Source organism: Mustela erminea, chromosome 10 (genome assembly GCF_009829155.1).
Source record: "Mustela erminea isolate mMusErm1 chromosome 10, mMusErm1.Pri, whole genome shotgun sequence".
In the NCBI taxonomy this organism is placed as follows: Eukaryota; Metazoa; Chordata; class Mammalia; order Carnivora; family Mustelidae; genus Mustela; species Mustela erminea.
In genome coordinates, this window is record NC_045623.1 from 101298797 (window position 1) to 101319433 (window position 20637).

General features: G+C 47.6%; 1 non-coding gene across 1 annotated transcript; it reads right to left on the reverse strand.

The window, feature by feature from the left end:
• Window positions 1-4344: 4344 nt before the first annotated feature.
• LOC116568321 lies at window positions 4345-4460 on the reverse strand. Its single transcript, XR_004276545.1, has one exon. It is a non-coding gene; the product is annotated as a U5 spliceosomal RNA (small nuclear RNA).
• Between the last annotated feature and the right edge of the window lie 16177 nt (window positions 4461-20637).

The following is a 20637-nucleotide window of genomic DNA, read 5'->3' on the forward strand; positions in this document are numbered from 1 at the left end:
TCTTTTTCTCCCCCAACCCTTGCAGTCTAGATCTTTGACTTCTAAAGGCAAGGGGTGGGTAGGCTCAGCTCTAACTCACGGCAATGACAAGATCACAGGTGACAATTCCTCCCATGCACATGACATGTCCTCTCCTCTTCTTACTGTTATAATTTTAGCCGATCTTTACAGGTTCCCCCTAAACCAAGGGAGGACAGTTTATCACCCTGTTTTACAAAAGAAGAAACTGAGACCAGGTGAGAGAGAATGACTTGTCAAAGGTCAAAGGGAGGTCACCAGCGCCTTGCAGGACTGATGCTCCGCCACGGACAGGGTAATGACTACCTCTGCTCACAGGTAAATCATAGCTCCTAGATGCCCAGCCGCCACATGAATCAACGTGACCCCCTATGGGTGTCCTGAGAAATGACAAAACAGGACGGCGAGCTCAGGAGAAAGGCTGTGGGTTCTCTCAAAATAAAACTTTGCAATGGAGTGCCTGGGTGGCTAGATTGGTTAAGCATCTGCCTTCGGCTCAGGTCATGATCCAGGGATCCTGGGATCAAGCCCTGCCCGCAGCGGGCTCCCTGCTCAGCGGGGAATCTGCTTCTGTCTCTCCCTCTGCTGTGGTCTCTCTCTCTCTCTGTCAAATAAATAAATAAAAGCTTCAAAAAATTAAAAAATGAAAACAAAAACTTCGTGAAAAGGTAATTAAACAGCATTTCTGGCAGCTGGGTATAAAAGAGTTGGCCGTGGGCCAGGAGCTAGGGGACCTGATTCCATTTCCAGCTTTAGTCATTATCATTGGTCATTATCATCGTGAAACCTCAAACAAGCGCATTAAACTTTTATACTCCAGGTTCCCACCTGTAAAATGGGTCTAATAGCACCTTCCAACTTCAAGAGATGGTCAGGGAGTCCCACTAAATAAATGACTGTGCGGGAATGTGCTTTGATAAATTCGAAACCTCTTACCCACACAGGGGATGGTTTGTACTGATACCTGGAGGCAAAAGAAGGTAGCCCGGAGCTCCTAAACCCATGGTCAGAATCCAGAGGGGCTGCAAACGTGGATCAGAAATGAATCTTTATTTTCACTAACCTCTAACTGAAATTTCAGTATCTCCTCCCATGATTAACTTTGGCATTTAGGTCATTGTCACAAATAAAAATCCCAGTGTTCACGTCCCATTAGAATTGTTCAGGGATCTCCAAATACTGCTCATGGTCATCATGACCTTGAAATTATGGTAATCTTAGACTTGCCACTGGACCCTTGTATTTAATCTATTAATGAGGAAGCACAGGTTACCACTAGCAAATTTGTTTTAAAAATATGTTTAGGGGCAGGGCGCCTGGATGGCTCAGTCGGTTAAGCATCTGCCTTCTGCTCAGATCATGATATCAGGGTACTGGGAACCCCCATGTCAGACTCCCTGCTCAGTGGGGAGTCTGCTTCTCCCTGTGCCTCTCCCTCTACTCGTGCACGAGGTCTCTCTTAAATAAATAAAGTCTTATTTATATTTATTAAATAAATTTATTAAATTATAAATTATTAAAATATATTATTAAATTATTTTAAAAAATATATAAATATATATACTTTTTTAGGGGCTCCTGGCTCAGCCAGTGGAGCATGGGACTCTTGATCTCAGGGTTGTAAATTTGAGCCCCATGCTGGGTGTAGAGATTACTTAAAAATAAAATCTTTTGGGGCACCTGGGTGGCTCAGTGGGTTGAAGCCTCTGCTTTCGGCTCAGGTCATGATCCCAGGGTCCTGGGATCGAGCCCCGCATCTGGCTCTCTGCTCTGCAGGGAGCCTGCTTCCTCCTCTCTCTCTCTCTGCCTGCCTCTCTGCCTACCTGCGATCTCTCTGTCAAATAAATAAATAAAATCTTTTTTTAAAATTAAAAAAAAATATATAAAACTTTAATATAGCTCATGTTAAACACACACAAATAGGCCAGATGGGAGATAAATAGATACATACAAGAGGAAGTTTATGATGGGAATTGGCTCATGAAATTATGGAGGCTGAGAAGCCCCACGATCTGCCATCTGCCCGTGAAGACCCAGGAAAGCTGGCGATGGTGTGAGTGGAAATTAGGGCCAAGAACCAGGTGCTGAAGATATGTCCCAGCTCTAGCAAAAAAAGAGCCCATTTGCCCTTCCTCTACCTTTGTGCGCCCTTTAGGCCCTCACCGGGTTTGGTGAGGCCCACCCACTTGGGAAGGAATCTACTCAGTCCATTGATTCAGATGCTAACCTCTTCCAGAAACACCCCCTGCAGACATACCTAGAAATAACGTTTCTAGGGGGACATCTCTTAGCCCAGTCAAGCAAAAGTCACTCAGCATAGTGGCCAGTTAGTTCAGATTTAGTGTTTTTATGAACTCACAGACTTAAATAGATTGGAGATGCCTTGATCCTTTGAATGTATGAATCTTCTCGATGGTCCTTCAGCATCTTTGGCTTTTGGGAGCCTCTGCAAGATGGTATATGTCCTGGCTCACACCTGTAATCTCCGTTTCTCCAAGGAACCGGCCTCCTTTGACCAAGTCACGGCATTTAGAGACTAGGTGCTCATTACCCTGGGTTGTTTTTGCCAAAGGTGAACAAGAAACAAGTTTAAAACCCCTGCTTTGGATACACAGCCAGCCCTCAGAGCCCAGAGACCGCACTGGCTGCCAGCATGTAATTCTGACTGACCCGACCCAGGCAAGCGAGGAGCACTTCGCTGGGGACAAGGAAAGGAGAATGACCCTCATAGCTTGAATATGTCACAGACACTGAACCCGCTCCTTGGGGAGCTGTGGACGGAGAGCACACCCAGTGCAGGTGCCTGCCTCCCAAGGTCACTTTATTTGTACAAATAAGGAGACCTCGAGGAATCGTTTCCAAAGCTGTGACTCTTCCAGCAGGGGGAAGCAGGCTCCTTTTATTGGGGTTTGGGGTAAATATTTAGAGAGGGATCGTAATATAAGGGAGCTGAGGGACCTGTGGGCACTTGCTGACTCACCTGGACAGGTATGGTTCCCAGATGTTTCTTTTCCTGTTTAAGCAATTTGTTAGTTTCTAAACGATGAAATTGACAGGCAGAGGCTTCTGGGAGTTTCCCGAGTTCAGGTCGTCAGCCCTGAATTCAGTGGGTCACGGGGTCTCTCTGGTGACAAATGCGGGGACCAGCAGAGCAGGGCTGGACTGAGGGTAACTGCCTCAAGCACCCTGAGCCTGGGCCATGGTCCTCTATACAAAGGGGCATCAAGGGGTTCCTGATGGGTTAAGCCGCCAACTCTTGGGTCTGGCTCAGGTCAGGATCTCAGGGTCATGAGACCGAGCAGTGCATGGGGCTCTGAGCTCAGCGTGGAATCCTCTTAGAACTCTCTCTCCCTTTTCCTCTACCCCTCTCCCCTTCCTCTCAAATAAATAAATATATCTTTAAAAGGTGGGGGGCATCAAAAGTGCCCAGGAAGGAGGAAGGAAGAACTGGCCTGGGAGGTGGTGAAATTCAAGGAGGGAACTTTGGGATGCCTTCCCTCCCGCGCTTGCTGGTGCCGACACTGCTGGTTTTCTTGCCCGGGATTCACCCCTCCCTCCTGGAGTCTCACTCCCTGAGCAGGCCTCAAGGCTGCCTTGGGGGAAAGACTACATTTCCCAGCCTACCTCACACCCAGGCGGGATCCCAAAGCTAAGCTCTGGCCAGTGGGATTGGTTAAAACATTAGCTTCCTCTCGAGTTTAATCAAACCCATTCTAACCACGGTTGAAAGCCTTTCTCGTTCAGAGTTTTCACAAGTGATCCAGCGCTGGTTTTAATGAACTTATCAGGAAAACCAAACCGACAGCAATACTTACAAACCTGTTTATAGGAAAAACAGCCAATTACGCTTCAGTTGTTTGAAGCTGTTTCTTGGGTAAACGCGGTCATCTTTTACAAAAAGCTTTAATCCCAAGTCTGGGCAAAACCAGGTTAACTGGGTGTTCTCTGCTGAGCAAAAACGCCTGTGCCAGATTCCGCGGGGGGCCCGGGAGCGGGGGCACGTCGGTGGTTTTCTGCAGTTGGGGTTCGCTCAGAGGATGAAACTCAGATTTGCACAAGGGGTCTCCGCGCGGGGCTGAAAACACAAGCTGTTACACCAGCCGTGAAAAGAAGTTCCGGAGAACCCCCAGCAGGTGCGCCCAGGCACGCGAAAAACTGAAAAATTGGGAAAAACAACGTTAAGAAATAATAGATTGCAACATGGAAACTTTCTAGCACTAACAGAGCTCTTGTTACTAATAAAGTCTTGCTATAGGACGAAGACACAGATAACTCTAGAAATTGGCAAATTACAAATAGACGAGTCTTTCATTGAACAACATCAGTAGCCTTGCGAAAGCAAGACCTCAAAAAATTGGTAAAAAACTCAGAATTGTTCCTCTCCACGGAAATCTTTAGTAAAAGGCGAAAGATTTATGCGATCTGAAGAGAAACCAGAGTATGCTCCAGAGCGTCCGCACACGTTCCTCGAGTAACTGTTACCCCGAAGACAGTGATGGTGACTCTTTGCTCGAAAGAATTACTGATTTATATCTTTCTTTAGGACCATTTTGTGATAGTAGCCTTATTCTGGGGGATAAATAATTCAAAGAAAAAGAGAAAATCGAGTCATTTCTAAGTGAGAAATTGTCCGGTGTGCAATGCATTTTGGGTATGCAAATGACCATTCGCCGTCACGCCCCCGTTCCTGGAAATGCCTTATTTAAAGGTACATTCGTTTTCCTGCTGGGACTGGGACTACCGCCAGGGGGCAGAGTGGAAGCCAGATTTTCGGGATTATAGATTTGGTCCAACTAGAAAGTCTGACTCTGTTTTATAAATTTTGACTGCAAGTAAAAATGTCTTTTGTCCTCAAATAAAACAAAAATAAAATAAAACGTGGAAATATTTACATTCATTCAACCACAATTTGCTGAGCACTGCATTACACTTTGTGCTGGGCTCAAGGAATAGAATGGTACCCCAACGTTTCATCCTCAAGGAGCGCGTAGGTGACGGCGGAGCCAGGTGTGCATGGGGACCACTGGTGACAGACTGTTCAGTGCCATCTGGGCAGAGCATTCCACGATCCGCAGAAGTAGGGCGGTGAGGGTTCTAAGCAGTGCAGAGAGGACAAGTGCCAGATGGCCGTCATTGCAAAGGTATGAGCTTGGGTTTACCTTGAGGGCAACAGCTAGGCACTCAAGAGAGCGGCGCCTGGGTGGCTCAGGTCAGGATACGGGAGTTGTGGGATGGAGCCCTGCATCGGGCTGCCTCCTTGGCAGGAGCCTGCTTCTCCCTCTCCTACTTCCCCCTGCCTGTGTTCCCTCTCTCGCTGTCTCTCTCTCTGTCAAATAAATACATTCTTTTTTTTTTTTAAAAAGATTTTATTTATTTATTTCACAGACAGATCACAAGTAGGCAGAGAGGCAGGCGGGGTGGGGGGTGGGGGGTGGGAAGCAGGCTCCCTGCTGAGCAGAGAGCCAGTTGTGGGACTTGATTCCAGGACCCTGGGATCATGACCTGAGCCCAAGGCAGAGGCTTTAACCCACTGAGCCACCCAGGCGCCCCAAACACATAAATTCTTAAAAATTTAAAAAACAAAAAAAGAGTTTTAAGAGAGACCAATGAGATCAGATAAGTGTTTTAAGGCAGAGGTTCCCTCCACGTGGTCCCCAGACCAGCAGGTCAGTGTCACCTGGGTACTTGCCAGGGTCCCCAAATTCTTGACTCTCTCCCCAGACCTGCTGGATCTGAAAGGCTGGAGGTGGGGCCCTGCAAGGGATTGCACGAGCCCCCGCAGGTGACTCTGATGCAGCCTCCGCTGACAACCACTGTGGGACAACCATTCTGGCCAATGTGGCCACCCTAGAGACAAAGAGTTTGGGGGAGGTGAATTAGGGAGCTGAGCACTGGGGGTTCCTGGCTGGCTCAGTGAATTTTGCATCTCTAGATCTGGGGATCATGAATTCAAGCCCCACGCTGGGTGTAGAGGTTACTTAAAAGATAAATAAAATCTTAAAGCTAGAGAGAAATACACAATGACCGACCTGGGGGGCCAATGCCTGGGAACGGAGTTGGCGGAAGAAATCTAGGTGAGTCCTTGGGGGGTGGTGGCATGAATGAGGGGTAGGTGAAGCGGGAGCATGTGAAGGGGATTAGGAAGACCCCGGGGGAGGGGTAGCATCCGGAAAACCAGGAATGGGGGCTGCACAGAAGTCAAGGGTAGAAGGAAGCGGTCTGCTGTGGGAAGTGTCCACCAGAGATCAAGTAAGGTGGGAACGGCAGAGGCCGGTGGGTATCATGGCAGGGAGGTCGGTGGCCTTGGACAGAGACCATTCGGAGGAGTGGGGGTGCTGGAGACTTCCAGCAGCGGGGAGCTGAAGAAGGAGGGAGAGATGGGCTTGGGTGGAGAGTGAGGACTCCACAGGGACAGCTGGGAGGGGTGTGCGATCAAAGGAGGCGCTTCTATTTCTTGGTTATCCTGGGAGTGCCCTTGAAATTTCTCCCTTGATGCTCCCCTTCCTGATTCTCAGTCTCCAGCCCTGACCCTCCCCCAGGGATTTCACTGAGCCAGCAGAAGCCTTTGTCTTCGAACCCAAAACTAGAAGCCAGAGGGGTGTCCGCCCCCTTCTTGTGTCTCCCCCCCATCTAAGGCTGACCCACTTGGGTTTTGTGCCTCACCCCACAAAGACGCTGCCCCTCCCATCAGACCCCCTCAGCATCACCTGTCTCCCCGCCCTGCCACCGGATACCCGGGTACCTGGATATCTGGCAGGGCTTCCTTACATCCCAGCATGGAAGAGAGAGGGAAGACCAGAGACAGAAAAACTCCCCAGACCCCATCATGCTTTCCTCTTGTGGAGTTTAATAATCACCACCAACAAACACCACCACCACCACTACCACCACCACCACCACCAACAACAACAAAACTCCTTACTTTGTATTTCTCTTTCAGAAAAAAAAAAATCTCTCAGAAATCACTTTATTAAAACCAACTTATGCTGCTTTGTACCTACTTGGATGGCCACAGTAATAACAAAGGAAATGACAGGTGTTGGCGAGGATGTGGAGAAATTGGAAACTTGTGCTCTGTTGGTGGGAATGTTAAATGGTGCAGGCGGTGTGGGAAACTTTGGAGGTTCCTCACAAAGTTAAACACAGAGGTCCCTAGCAGGCTCAGTCCATGGGGTGAGTGACTCTGGATCTCACCGTTGTGAGTTCGAGCCCCATGCTGGGCATAGAGAGTACTAAAAAACAAACAAACAAACAAACAAAAACAAAAAAAAACTTAAAAAAATTTAATTCAATATGATCTTATGACCCACCAATTGCTCTCCTAGGTATGCATCCAAAGATTTGGAAACAGGGACTAAGACATTTGTACCCCTATGTTCATAGTAATAACATCCATAGTGACCAAAATGTGGAAATGACCCAAGTGTCCACCAACCAATGAATGGATAAAATGTGGTGTCTCTATCTAATATTATTCAACTTTAAAAAGAAGGAAGTTCTGATCATGTTATGACAGGGATGAACCTTGAAAAGATGTTCGGGGCAAGAAGCCAGACACAAAAGGACATGTTGGATGACCCCACTTCCATAAACTATTGAGAAAAGGCAAATTTATAGAGGCAGAAAATGGATCAGAGGGTATCAGGGGCTAACGTAAGTGTGGAGCAGGGGGGATAAGGAATTAGTGGGTAACAGATACAGAGTTTCTGTTTGGGGTGATGAAAAATTTGGAAAAAGTGATGATGTTTGCACAACATTGTGAATGTATTTAATGCCTTGAGCTATACACTTAAAAATTGTTACAATGACAAATTTTGTTACATATATTTTACCACAATAACCAAAAAACCCCATACCCTCCTGAAGCCACAAGAGAACAAATCAACCTGTTCATTTTATTTTAAACATTTTATTTATTTACTTGACAGAGAGAGATCACAAGTTGGGCGAGAGGCAGGCAGAGAGAGAGGGGGAAGCAGGCTCCCTGCTGAGCAGAGAGCCCGATGCGGGGCTCGATCCCAGGACCCTGGGACCATGACCCAAGCCGAAGGCAGAGGCTTCAACCCACTGAGCCACCCAGGCACCCTTATTCATTTTGTTTTTAAAAATATTTTATTTATTTGTTTATCAGACAGAGAGAACCAGCACCTGCAGGGGGAGTGGCAGGCAGTGGGAGAAGCAGGCTCCCAGTGGAACAAGGAGCCAGATGCGGGACTCGAGCCCAGGACCCTGGGATCGGGACCTGAGCCAAAGGGAGCCACTTAATCGACTAAGCCACCCAGGTGCCCCCAACCTTTCACTTTAAAATAAATCTTAAAAAAGAAAGAAAGAAAGAAAGAAAGAAAGAAAGAAAGAAAGAAAGAAAGAAAGAAAGAAAGATACTAACCTTTACTGTCAATGCATTTACATCAACTAGAACAATATTGAATTACTTTTCACACTAAGGCTTTTTCTAAATGGCTTAAGTAATTAGACAACACTTCACAATCTTAAGACAAATTCAAGCATCAGAGTCTTGAAATGTGCATTTTTCATTAGGTGAAACTAACGGCTATAGAGAGAGAGTTTTTATTTTTCTTTTCATCTCCACTTGCTCACTTCTTTTATTCATTGAAAAAAAAAAGAACAATCAGAGGGCACCTCGGTGGCTCATTCAGTTAAGCATCCGACTTTTTAAAGATTTTATGTATTTATTTGACAGAAAGAGACAGTGAGAGCAGGAACACAAGCAGGGGGAGTGGGAGAGGGAGAAGCAGGCCTCCCGCGTAGCAGGGAGCCCGGTGTGGTGCTCAATCCCAGGACCCCGGGATCATGATCTGAGCCAAACGCAGACACTTAAAGACTGAGCCACCCAGGCGCCCAAGCACCCGACTTTTAGTCTCAGCCTGGGTCTTAATCTCAGGGTTATGAGTTCAAGCCTCATGCTGGGCTCTGCGCTGGGATTGGAGCCTACTTTAAAAAAAAAAAAAAAAAAAAGAACCATAACAAAATATTTCTAATTTCACTAAAAAGTATAACAAACAAAATGCACTTTGCAACTGGATCTAAGAGGTGTCAACATTTCTCCAAATGTGCTTTAGGTCTGTTTTTAAAAACAAACAAAATCTGGGGCGTCTGGGATGCAGTCGGTTAAGCGTTTGACTTTGGCCCAGAACTTCAGGGTCTGGGATCGGGCCCCACATCAGGCTCTTTGCTCAGTGGGGAGTCTGCATCTCCCTCTCCCTCTGCCTCTTGCCTCTCTCCTTGACTTGTAGTCTCTCTCTAATAAATAAATAAAATCCATTTATTTATTTATTTATCTCTCTTAAAAAAAATAAACAAAAATAGACAAAACCACATGTGTAGCTGAATCCTGCATTTGCGCTTCCCCATCTCAGTTGTTCCCGTGCACTGACGTTGTGCTTTTTATTTTTTTTATTTTTATTTATTTATTTTTTTTAAGATTATTTATTTATTTATTTGACAGAGAGAGAGATCACAAGTAGGCAGAGAGGCAGGCAGAGAGAGGAGAGGAGGAAGCAGGCTCCCTGCTGAGCAGAGAGCCCGATGCGGGACTCGATCCCAGGACCCTGAGATCATGACCTGAGCCGAAGGCAGTGGCTTAACCCACTGAGCCACCCAGGCGCCCCTGACGTTGTGCTTTTTAAAGTAATGTTTATATTTAAATCCTTTTACAGTTTGTCTTCTTCATGTCCCATGATGTTCTCAAGATCTATTTGCGTTGCTATCTGTAGATCTAGTTCCACTTTAAGTATTCTATCTGCCGAATCTTTTGATACACCCTAGTGCCCAAGTAAAACAGGACAAACAGGTCAAGGCAGGCAGGTGCTGACCAGATTACATCTTCCAACCCCTGTACCCTGATTTCAGGTCTCATGGGAACAGCAGGAGGGTGTGGGAGGCTGAGTAATAGTGCCCAAGATCTCTCTGGGTTCTGATTCCTGGAAACTGTATCTTCTGTTCGCCTTAAAAATAAAGCTGCCAGTTATTTTACCAGCAAACATGGGTTTATTAGGGAATAGCAGACGATCGCAATCTAGGACAAGCAAAGCATGGCAACACGGTAAGCACGCCTAGAGACCAAAGAACAGGACCTCTCCATTGGAAAGGATGCTCTAAAGGAAGTCTACTGGAGTAACCTGGGAGCTGGAAGTATAGTGGCTTGTCATTGGCTGAGCTGTGACAGTCTTTCATTGGTTGGGTTGTTGCCAGGGCCAGAGGAAACCTTTCCTGCTCCTGCTAGGGTAGTAAAGCAGGGGCTCAGGTGGTTTGGACCCCTAAGGTTCCTTTCTTCCTACAGGATCTGCAATTGAGGAGTAGGAAGGCGAGAGCTCTCCGTGGTGGCATCCCGTCACCATTCTTTATTTTTTAATTAAAAAAAATATTTTTAAAGATTTTATTTATTTATTTGACAGACAAGATCACAAGTAGGCAGAGAGACAGGCAGAGAGAGAGGAGGAAGCAGGTTCCCTGCTGAGCAGAGAGCCCGATGCGGGGCTCGATTCCAGGACCCTGGGATCATGACCTGAGCCAAAGGCAGAGGCTTGAACCCACTGAGCCACCCAGGCGCCCCTCCTGCTGCCATTCTAAACAGGTTTTCCCCTTTACTAATTTTCACATACCTCATACAGCAAAAGGGACTCCACAGATGTGATTATGTTAAGGATCTTGAGATGGTCCTTATGAGGAGGGCATCAGAAGGACATCTGACCACAGAACAGGAGAACAGGGTAGCAGAGATGGCCGTGATGCGCTTGGAAGATGGAGGAAGGGGACGTGAGCCCAGGAACTCAGTGGGGGCCACTAGGAGATGAAAAAGGCACGGATTCAGCCTCGCTTCCAGAAGAAACCAGCCACATCAACAGCTTGACATTAGCCCAGTGAAACAGATCATAGACTTCCGACTTCAGAACTATGAGCGAATAAATCTGTGTTGTTTTAAACCGCTAAGTTTGTGGTCACTTGTTAGAGCAGCAATCGGAAACTGATACATGAAGACAGCAGGGGTCGTTTTTCCTGATGTTTAAGAGTATACATTTTTAAAAAGACTTATTTATTTAAAAGAGAGAACAGAGGGGGAGGAGGGAGGGGCAGAGGGAGAGAATCTCCCACAGGGTTAGATCCTACAATCCTGAGATCATGACTTGAGCTGAAACCAAGAGTCAGACCCTTAACCGGCTGAGCCACCCAGGTGTCCTCACTGCTCTTTCTTATATGTAAAGTTGAGCACCTTTTTGTATATTTAAGGCAATCAGCATGCATTTTAAGTTTGTGTCTTTGCCCATTTTCTATTGGGTTTCCAGTCTTTATTCCTCTCAGTTTTTCTTGGACACCTGCACTACCATCTTGTAGCTGCACGTTGCAGAAACCATTCACTTTACAGAACTCTTTATTATGGATGTTGGTCTTTATCTGCCAGGTAACTCACTATTATTTTCTTTTTTCTTTTTTTTTTTTAAGATTTTATCCATTCATTTGACAGACAGAGATCACAAGTAGGCAGAGGCAGGCAGAGAGAGAGAGGGGAAAGCAGGCTCCCTGATGAGTAGAGATCCCGATGTGGGGCTCCATCCCAGGACCCTGGGATCCCAACCTAAGCCGAAGGCAGAGGCTTAACCCACTGAGCCACCCAGGTGCCCCTCACTAATATTTTCTCCCTATTTTTTCATTTTTGCCAAGCAAAAATATTTTTTATTTTTATTTATTTTTTAAAGAGAGATGGAGAGAGTGAGTGCAAGCAGCGGAGGGGGTGGTGGTGGGAAGGTCGGGCAGAAGGAGAGAGAGAGAATCTTAAGCAGGCTCCACACCCAGTGCAGAGCCCAATGTGGAGCTGGATCTCATGACCCTGAGTTCGGGACCTGAGCTGAAGTCAAGAATCAGATGCTTAACCAACTGAGCCACCCAGGCAGGCCCCAAAGTATTTTTTAATGGAGTCAAATTATTATTTATTTTCTATAGACTTTGAGTCATAGTTAGAAGGGGTTAGTATCAGGCATAGTATAAGAAGAATTCACTCATTTTCTTTGTATGGTTTCTTTTTTCCTCCATTTAGTTCTCTGTGTATTTGAAGTTTTTTCTGATATATAGTGTCAGGTACGGATCCAATTTTTTATTTTTCCAAGTGACTGGAACTTCCAGTAGAAGATAAGCTACAATATTCTTAAAAACTTTGGTAGAATGCACCCCTAACCATTCTGGCTGGGGGCTTTGGGGCTGTAAGTATTTGGACTATCATATCAATTTTTCTTATTGGCTGTCAATCTACTTTACATGGTTAGTTTTTCTTACGCCAGTATTGACATTTTATGTCTGGATTCTCAAATTATTGCTTGTGATAGTGTTCATTCGATTTTTAAAAATTCATCAGCGCTATTCTTCACAGCAGTTTCCCCATACAATCCCCATCCCTACCGGCCCATTCCCCGCCAGTAACATCCTGCATGAGAGTGGTACAGTGGTTATGATTTATGAACCTCCTGCTGCTAGGAACCAGGGCGATGCTGACACCGATCCTGGTTTTTGGGGCGCGCTGCTGTCCAGCAGGATGGAGACCCCTCTGTTGGGTGGCGCAGGGCAGGGTGTGTGCCCACCATGCCTGATGTGAAACGGAGCAGGCTTAGTCTGAGAGCTCTGTGTGGAGACGGCAGCACAAAGCCTCCATGTGTCCTTGGAGTCAGGCTCTGAGCCCAGCTTGCAGTACTCAGGCATCATCTCTTAGCTGCTTTGGCTCCTGGAAGACCTGGAAGAATCCCTCCCAACTCTGAAGACCAACCCTGATTTGACTCCCTTGGTGGCCTCAAGGTTCCTCCTCCAGGCTGGGCAGCTGTGCCCACGTGGGGTGAACAGCAGGACCACAGTGTGCTGGACCACAGTGCCCACCTAGGCTATGCTTTGATGGTTTCTGTGGCACTTGAGGCTTGCTGGGGGGCGGATGTCAACCTCCTCTGGCCCCAGTTCAGGGGGCAGCCTCATCTTCCTGCTCCTTCCGGTCTTTTCATGGCCGGCACTGGTGGGGGTATGGCTCTGTGGGGCTGGGCAGCAAGACCAAGGTCAGCCTGTTGGTCAGCCTGAAGGTCAGCCTGTTGCTGGTGGCCAGCCTCCTATATCCGATCATTCTGGCTTCCTTCGGGAAGAGGACCCACTGGGCCAGTCCTGCACCCAGGGCCTCTGAGCACTGAGGTATTGAGGTGGGAGTGGGGGCTGGCTGCCACAGGGGCGTTTCAGTTCTGTGGCGTGCAGGAGAAAGCACGTGGTGGCCAAGGTCTAGGAGCGGGAGAGGCCACGGACACACGGGGCGTCATGAGCATGGCATAGAGGAATAAACCCCAAAGTTTACCAATAATCCAAAACGTTTCACATCTGCTTCTTCAACCTCTGAGACCCTAGGGGGCACAACGCACAAAGTCTCTCCTCTTAGGCTCTCCAGCCACAGCCCAATCCAGCGGAGCGCTGCATTTTTCAGTTTTCAGACCCAGACCTGCCTGTGGTTTGCCAGACAGCTTAGGGCAAACGTTCCTGTTCCTCACTGGGTCTCAGGCTCCCTGGTTGCGAAGGGGGTGGGCCTCCGAGGTCATGTCCAGCCTCGTGTCCCTTCCTCCCTCCAGTGACCATCCTCTCGGACATCGTGGGCCGCCTGCAAACTGCTGCAGCTGGTGGAGATGCTCAGTAAGCAGGACGTGCGCTTCGATGCCGTCGTCTGGTCCTAAGACACCTGCTAGGCGAAAGGGGCGGGGCTGGGAGGGCGCCGGGGCGGGGTCTAAACCCGAGCACGGGATCGGGTGGGTGGGGCTGGGGCTGGGTCTAGAGGCGGGGCTTGGGGCGGGGCCAGGGGCCAGGGGCCGGGGCGGGGCTGGGGACCAAAACCTCAGCGGGTCCCGGGAGCCAAGCGCCGCTCGCCCGCTGGCTGGACGGTCGGCGTCTCGTCCTTGTGAGCGGCCTGCCTGAGCCAAACGGGGGTCACGCGCCGACGAGGTCTCTGAGATGGCCCCGGACCTGGTGGCCGCCGTGCGCCACCGGCCATCCGAAAGGCTGGAGGGGAGGCGAGGCCCACTCGGGTGCGACCGGGTGCGAGGGCGCGCGGGGGAGGTGGGGAGCGTGGGCAGGCGGCCTTCCTGACGGAGCAGGGGACACCCCCGGCCCCGCGCTGCTCCGAGGCCTGCAGCCCTTTGCTCGGACCTAAGCCGGCCGCGCCGCGGCTCCGCTCCTGCCGCGCAGCCCCCCACCCTTCGCCGGGCTCCCCACCCGCCCTGCGGCACCCGACCGTCGGCCTCGCCTGCTGGCCGCAGCCCGTGGATTCCAGCAGTAGAATAAATCACTTTGTCGTGTGCTGTGTGCCCTTGGGCGGCTATTTCTCTTCTCTGAGCCTCAGTCTTCTCATCCGGGATGAAAACGTCTGTTTCACAGACGGGATGGGGGGATTACGTGAGGAAAGTCATCCAAAGCGCCCAGCAGAGTCCCTCAGGAAATGGCAGATGTGACTCTGGTTCCCGGGGAGACTGTCTCTGCCCACTCCCACCGGGGGACCTCTGCTCAGTCCTCCCCCACCCAGCTTGCTCTCAAACTCCCCCTCCTCCCTCTGCCAAGCTTATTGGGGTCCTGTCCCCCTCTCTGGAGACGCAAAGGGACCTTAAACTCAAGCAGGCAGCACCCATTGGCCTTCTCTGAAGCCCACCTCCTGAAGCCCACTTTGCCCTCAGAAGGCTTCTGCATACACGCCCAGCAAACCCAGCCTTGATGGTTCATCAACTCCCTCATCGACTGCTAATATAGGGCACTCTCCGCTCTTCGTAGGACCAGCCTGTTGTCCCAGGGTCCTGGCTGCTCCCTTCTGCTCTCCTTTCTCATGGCATCCCTCCCTTATCTCTCTCCTGTGTAAATTCCACCCTGCCCCTGAGGCCCAGCTCACGTGCCTCCTCCTCCAGGAAGCCATCCTTGGCACTCTAGCCGAGGTGTTCTTTTTCATGGCCCACGTTTGGCATGGAGCATCTGCTTCCTGGCATTCTTGGGATGTTCCTGCTGTGTTCTCTCTCCCCAGAGAGGGAGCCAGAGGCCATGTCTTCTCCGTCTTGGATCCTAGGGACTGAGCATATGCCCCCACACGGCATAGGAGCTCAGGAGCAGATTTGCAGCTGCCACCTTGCTAATAAAGACGGGTATCACCCCAGACCTCGTTCTGCACTCTGGGATGATGAACCCCTGGCAGATGTCCAAGGTTTTTATCCCCTGGATCACTCTTACCACAAAGCCTGCCCCTCCCTTGGTGGCCTCCTTGTTGGGAAAACTCTGGGAGTCTCTGCCCACCTCCTCCCACTCCCCTTCCCCCCCTCCCTTCTCTCAGAAAGCGGACATTTTCTAGCCACACCTGTTTGCCTCGGTTGGTAGAACATGCGGGTCTTGAACTTGGGGTTGGGTATAGAGATTGCTTAAATAAATACACTTGAAAAAAAAAAAAAGGAAACTGACAGCTACTTCTCCTCCCAGAAGCTGATGGAATGGGCAGTAAATGAGTTGGTCAGCATGGAGTTTCTCCCTCTGTCACAGCAGAGGGAAGACGAAAACATATTGGCTTCTTGGCAACAAACGTTATAGGGTCCAGAACGACATCCCAAGCCCAGATTCAAGTCCCTCAGGGGCACAAAGTCCCTGGTCAGCAAGTGAGGGGGGCTAGGGTTAGCTCAGGAGGACATTGGGCTGAGCAACTGCTACCAAGAAAGGGGAGGAAGGTAATCCACCATGTACTCTAACCCTGGGTCCAACTTTCACATGCACGTGGGCCGCCTGGGGAGCTGGCTCATGGGTGCATTCGGATTCAGTCATTCCTGGTTGGGCCCTGATTCTGCATTTTATTTTAAAAGATTTTATTTATTGGGGAGAGGGAACATCTGCATGCCAGAGAGAGCACAAGCAGGGGAGAGGGAGAGGGAGGAGGAGGCTCCTGACTGAGCAGAAAGCCTGATGCAGGACTTGGTCCCAGGACCCTGGGATCATGAACCAGGCTGAAGGCAGACGCTTAACTGGCTGAGTCCCCCAGGTGCCCCCAGATTCTGCATTTCTATTATTCTCCTGGTGATGCTGCTGGCCCATGGGCCCCTTTTCGAGCATGGCATTGTAGTGGGACTATCTGAAGACCACTTCCTTTCCTTCTGCCCAGCCCTCTTCCTCCATCGAGATGCCCACCCTCTCTGTCCCTTGGAGACGCCCGCAGCTTGTGTTGCTACAGGGGAGGCTTTAAAAAATTTCATTAAAAGCCAACTGTTTAGGGTTCCTGGGTGGTTCTGTCAGTTAAGCGGCTGCCTTCAGCTCAAGTTGTGACCCCAGGACCCTGGGATCGAGCCCCGCATCGGGCTCCTTGCTCTGCAGGGAGCCTGCTTCTCCCTATCTCTCTCTGCCTGCTGCTCCCCCTGCCTGTGCTCATGAGCTCTCTCTCTCTCTCTCTGTCCAATAAATAAATAAATAAATAAAATCTTTTTAAAAAAGGCAACAGTTTAAAACAAAAGTAATGGTTTGTATTTGGGAGTTTATAACATAGGAATGAAATATACCACATTAATAAAGAGGGAGGTTAAACGGAATTAAGTGTTTTAAAGTATTTGTCTTTTACCTGAAGTGGTAAAATATTGGTTCTAGGTGCACTCTGGAAAGTTAATGACACATATTATAATCCTTGGAGCAATATAAAAAGGGATAGTTTAAAAAGCTAATAAAAAGAATAAAATGAAATATCAAATTATTCGATTAGCTTAAAAGAATTCAACAAAAGAGGAGCAAAGAAGAAGAGAGGATAGGGGTGCCTGGGTGGCTCTGTGGGTTAAGCCTCTGCCTTCAGCTCGGATCATGATCTCAGGGTCCTGGGATCGAGCCCCGCATCGGGCTCTCTGCTCAGCAGGGAGCCTGCTTCCCTCCCTCTCTCTGCCTGCTGCTCTGCCTACTTGTGATCTATCTTTCTCTGTCAAATAAATAAAATAAAATCTTAAAAAAAAAGAAGAGGGATAAATAGAAAACACATAGCAAATGATGGACTTAAATCCAACAGTATAAGTAATTGCATTAAATCTAAATGAATTCAAGACCAGAGGTTATCCAATAGCAAGACTCAATGATATGTTACTATACGCAGTACGCTTGATATATAAAGACACAAATAGGTTGAGGCTAAAAGGATGAAAAATTAGGCACAGTAAGCATTATAAGGCTTGTGTTATTGTATTAATGTCAGACAATGTAGATGTTAAGGCAAGGAATATTGTCCGAGATATAAAAGGACATTCTATGATGATAAAAGGGTCAATGCACTGGGGAGACATAACAATCCTAAATGATGATTCACAGAGTTTCAAGGAGTTATGAAGCACAAAGTGACAGAATCAAAGGGAGAACACTAAAGTCTTAAGGGTATGTTGTCTGACCATGAGAGAATTAAATTAGAAATCAAAAACCTTAAGTTATCTGCAAAAGCCCTAAACACTTGATAATTAAACAACACCCTTCTAAATGAGTCCATGGTCCAAGGAGAAATCAAAAAGGAAATTAGGAGCTATTTTAAACTCAATGGTAATAAAAGCTAAAGCATAAAAAATAGTAGGATGTGGCTAATGTCCTTAGAAGGGAGTTTACAGCTTCAAATGAAAGATTTAAAAATAAATATTCTAAGCTTCCACTTTATGAAGCTGGAAAAAAGAAATGCAAATGAACCCCAGAGTAGGGATTAAGATGGGTCATAAACCTAAACATAAAAGCTATGATCATAAAGCTTCTAAAAGAAAACATAGGAGAATATCTTCATGACCGTGGGGTAGGTGAAATTTACTTAGAGTGAGCAGCAAAACGCACTGCATATAAAAATAAATAGATCATTTGCATTCCACTAACCGTAAAAATTTCTGCTCATTAAGCCAGTGAAAATAAAAAAGCAAGCCACAGACTAGGAGAGAACATTCCCAATCCACACATCTGGCAAAGGACTTGCATGCAGAATATATAAGGAAATCTGTAAGTCCATTAATAAAAACAGAACCTAATAAAAACTGGGCAGAAGATCTGAATGGACACTCCCAGAAGATATAGGAAAGCCCAATAAGGACATAAAAGGTCCTCAGCATCATTTCTCCTTAGGAAAATAGAAATTAATACGACAGTGAGGGGCACCTGAGGGGCTCAGTCGGGTGAGCATCTGACTCTTGATCTCAGCTCAGGTCTTGATATCATGGTCGTGAGTTCAAGCCCCGCATTGGGCTTCATGCTGGGCATGGAGCCTACTTTAAAAAAAGAAAAAAGAAAAACAAAACCACAATGAAATGCTACTTCACACTCTTGAGAATAGCTAAAATTAAGAATGCTTCTCCAAATGTTGGTGAGGACATATGGTTTTGGCTAAAATAAAGCTGTGTGTGCTCAGGCTCAGAATAACCTCCCGTAATGGAAGCAGTGTGGTATCGGTCCAAGGACAGACAAATAAACAAATGAAACAAGACAGTCCAGAAATAGAGCTACACGTGTAGTCACCCGATGTATAAAAACCACACCCATATTAGACAGCTCATGTCTTTTTTTTTTTTTTAAGATTTTATTTATTTATTTGACAGACAGAGATCACAAGCAGGCAGAGAGGCAGGCGGGACGGGGTAGGGGTGGGGGAAGGAGAAGCAGGCTCCCCGCTGAGCAGAGAGCCCGATGCGGGGCTCGATCCCAGGACTCTGGGATCATGACCTGAGCTGAAGGCAGAGGCTTTAACCCACTGAGCCACCCAGGCACCCCAACCTTGACAAATTTTTTTAAGGAGGACTCTAAAAACATTTTTCCATAAGGTAAAGACCAACAACTTCATTTAAAATATTAAAATGTAGTCCTAATAAGACTCCATGAAGAAAGTTAAGAGGTAAGATCACCAGGTGGAAAAACAAATTTGCAAAACACAATGGGACAAAGGATTTCTATCCAGAAAATATAAAGAATGCTTACCAATCAATAAGAAAATGGCAATCTACTAGAAAACCGGGAAAAATTTAAGCAGACTCTTCACCGCAGAGGATATCCAAACGGCCAATACGCACATGGAAAGTGTTCAACATTATTAGTCATCAGGATTATCTAAACTAAAACCACAATGAAATATTGTTATGCACTTACGGGAATGGATGAAATGTTGAAAAGCTGACAATAGCAAGTGTTGATGAGAATGTGCAGCACCTTGAACTCGACTATGTTGCAGGAGAGAGTGTCCATTGGTAAAGCCATTTTCGACAAAATACATGGAAGTATACGTTCTGCTTAACACAGACATACCCCATGACCCAGTATCTCCATGCACGGGTATTTATCCCAACAATGTGTGTGTGTGTGTGTGTGTGTGTGTGTGTGTGTGTGTATGTGCCAAAAGACACGGACAGGCATGTCTATAGCAGAATTATAACAGAAGACAACGCAGATGGTCACCAACATCACAATAGACAAACGGTACATTCATAAATTTAAACATCAAGAAAGATGGGATCCCAAGGCACGAGACTATGTAGATGAACCTGATGAACTTGACGTTGAGAATAAGGCGACAGACACAAGAGTATGTTCTGAGTCATGCCATGGATGTAAGTTCCCCAAACAGGCAAAAGCAATCGATGATGATACAAGGCAGAATGGTGCCTACCCTTGGCTGGGAGGGGCCATGAGGGCTGCGTCTGGGCTGGGCTGGGGGTGCTGGGAATGTGCTGTCCTTGAGCTGTCTTGTTCACTGCAGAAAACCACTAAGCCCTATATTGTGTGTATGTTTATTTCAATAGGAACGTTTTCTACATGTATAATGCTTGAACAACCACAAAAAGTTTAGGTGAAACAAATATGGCAAAATGATGATGGGTTGACGAGGATTCTTACACTATTTTTTTTTGTTTTTATGATGTTTGACATTTTAAAAAAGATTTTATTTATTTATTTGACACAGAGAGAGCACAAACAGAGGGAAAGGGAGAACCAGGCTCCCCGCTGAGCAGGGAGCCCAACGTGGGACTCCATCCCAGGACCCTGGGATCATGACCTGCGTGGAAGGCAGACATTTAACTGACTGAGCCACCCAGGCACCACTGTCTGACATTTCTTATAATTAAAGTCAATGTTAACTACCATATGGCACAGTTATGAGTCAGAATTGGTGTTGGCTGTGCCAGCCGGGGGACCCAAGAGGCTTGGGTAGGTTTTGTTACAACCCCATATCACAGGTGGGGAAAGTGAGGCTCAGAGAGGTTAACTAACTTGATCCAGATCACGCTGCTGTTAGATGATGACCCAGGCAGCTGGCTCCAGAGGCTGCCCACTTACTCCCTCCCTCCCTGATGCTCCTCCCTTTGTGTACTAAACAGTAGAAGGCAGTCAGCAGGACTGGGTCCTGGAGATGCTCATCTGGACAGAGGGCTCTGGATGCTGGCGCCTCCCCCTGGGTTAAAGCCTCTCACCCTCCCTCCCTCACTGGTCACAACCAGGGTCAACCAGACCATATGCGTAGTGTGCTGGGTGTAGGATTTGGCAGAAAGTGTATGCTTGATAGATGTTAACTGTGGCAACAACCCTGGGTCTCTTCCTCTCTCTCTATGGGGCTGAGCTGCCCCCTTGTCCCAGGTTCACCAGGGC